The sequence below is a fragment of the Prunus avium genome, unplaced genomic scaffold, assembly GCF_965620075.1.
Source record: "Prunus avium unplaced genomic scaffold, drPruAviu1.hap1.1 HAP1_SCAFFOLD_45, whole genome shotgun sequence".
Taxonomy (NCBI): Eukaryota; Viridiplantae; Streptophyta; class Magnoliopsida; order Rosales; family Rosaceae; genus Prunus; species Prunus avium.
This window is the reverse complement of record NW_028276903.1, coordinates 170,001-172,500: the sequence shown is the minus strand read 5'-3', so window position 1 is coordinate 172,500 and position 2,500 is coordinate 170,001.

The following is a 2,500-nucleotide window of genomic DNA, read 5'->3' as shown; positions in this document are numbered from 1 at the left end:
CCAAGGATCAAAATGTGTCATTTAGAAGAAACATTTTCAAAAAGTTTTTAAAATCTTGTGGGTTTGCAACTCATAAGAGCGTCACTTTCAACGTCCCCGGTATTGGATTGAGTTTCTAAAAACAACCGTGCACACCGAGGTTAAACTTTACCGGCTCCACTCCGACTCGCCGCTCGCCCACAATTTGTTTGCAACGAAACATTTGTTTTTAATTTTGTTGGTTTGAAATTGTTTTGAAAAGGTTCTTTAAATCTAGTGGGTTTGCAACTCATAAGAGCGTCACTTTCAACGTCCCCGGCATTGGATTGAGTTTCTAAAAACAACCGTGCACACCGAGGTTAAACTTTACCGGCTCCACTCCGACTCGCCGCTCGCCCACTAGTCCGAAGGCAACAAAACATTTGTTTTTCATTTTGATGAAAATTTCTGTTTTTAAATCTTGTTGGTTTGAAATTGTTTTGAAAAGGTTCTTTAAATCTTGCGGGTTTGCAACTCATAAGAGCGTCACTTTCAACGTCCCCGGCATTGGATTGAGTTTCTAAAAACAACCGTGCACACCGAGGTTAAACTTTACCGGCTCCACTCCGACTCGCCGCTCGCCCACAAATCCGAAGGCAACAAAACATTTGTTTTTAATTTTGATGAAATTTTTTGAAAACATTGGCTTGGCAAGCCCCAATCCGCGACTATCCACCCACCGCCACCCCACACGGGTGGTTGTTGTTGCGAAATGAGGTTGTGGTCGACATGCCCGTGCATTTGAGAAGGAGTTCCTAGCACTCCATGCTCTCCCATGCCAAAAAAAAGCCTAGACAACCCCATTTCGCAACTTTCCACGCCTTTTTTTTCCTCCCTCACCCATGGCGGCGGCGTGGTGGCGGAGGCCGGATTCCGGCCACCACCGCCATGGGTGGCAGCCCCCCGACCCCGACACCAAACCCATAATACCGAGGCAACATATCGAGGCAACATGACATGGGTGTGGCGTGGGGGAAGGGGGCTGCAGCTAGGAAGGCATGGGCTGCCATGCATATGCAGGCAACACACACCCCCCTATATAGCATTTTATGCATTTAGCCCTTTGACAGGAAGAGACATCACCTATGCGCGAGGAGTCATAATGGGCTCTAAATAATTCAATACAAGGTATTTGGACGTGATTTTTTGCAGGGATACTAAGAAACATGCAATCTATGATGGGAAAAAGTTTCATAAATTTTTGAAGTCGGGAAGTATTTTTTATTATTTTTAGAAGTCGTAAAATTGAAAAAATCATTAAAACAAATCCGGGAGGAATTTTTTAGTTTTGTAAGTTGGAGAAGGTCCTAAAAATCATAGACTACTTATGGGGAGCTTATTGTGCGAGGAAATTTCAATAAAAACGGGGTTTGACAAGATTTGAAAAATTCTGTCGACATTTGAAAAAACCTGGAACCATGCTGCCGGCATGCTGCGCACATGCTGCGCGCATGCTGCGCGCAGACTGCGCGCATGCCATGGCAGGACAAGTTTCGCTAGCCTCACTGTCGACAGATGCGCAAGCTGCGCGCACGCTGCGCACAGGCTGCGCGCACGCTGCGCACAGGCTGCGCGCACGCTGCGCACAGGCTGCGCGCACGCTGCGCACAGGCTGCGCGCACGCTGCGCACAGGCTGCGCGCACGCTGCGCACAGACTGCGCGCACGCTGCGCGCATGCCATGGCAGGACAAGTTTCGCTAGCCTCACTGTCGACAGATGCGCAAGCTGCGCGCAAGCTGCGCGCAAGCTCCGCGCACGCTGCGCACAGCCTGTGCGCATGTTGTGCGCAGGCTGCGCGCATGCCATGGCAGGACAAGTTTCGCTAGCCTCACTGTCGACAGATGCGCAAGCTGCGCGCACGCTGCGCACAGGCTGCGCACAGCGCATGCCATGGCAGGACAAGTTCGCTAGCCTCACTGTCGACAGATGCGCAAGCTGCGCGCACAGGCTGCGCGCACGCCATGGCAGGACAAGTTTCGCTAGCCTCACTGTCGACAGAATCAGCACGCTGCGCGCAAGCTGCCGGCATGCTGTGCGCACGCTGCCGGCATGCTGTGCGCACGCTGCGCGCGCGCATGGCAGGACAAGTTTCGAAAATTTCTGTCGACAGTCTCAGCAGCGCGCACGCTGCCGACATGCTGTGCGCACGCTGCGCACAGGCTGCCGGCATGCTGCGCGCAGCCCATGGCAGGACAAGGTCCGAAAAATTCTGTCGACATTTTTACGCCGTGGTAGGCTTCCGCTTCGCGTCACTTTGTCGACATTCAAGCCTACCATTTGTATTGAATTTTTCAAACCTTGTCAAACCCCATTATTCAAATGTCGAAAAATTTTGTCGACATTTTTACGCCATGATAGGCTTCCGCTTCGCGTCACTTTGTCGGAATGCATCGCATGGCGAGGCAAGGCCACGGCATGCCAAGGCGAAGGCAACGCATGGCTTGAATGGCTTGGTCAAGGCCACATCATGGGCACGGCATG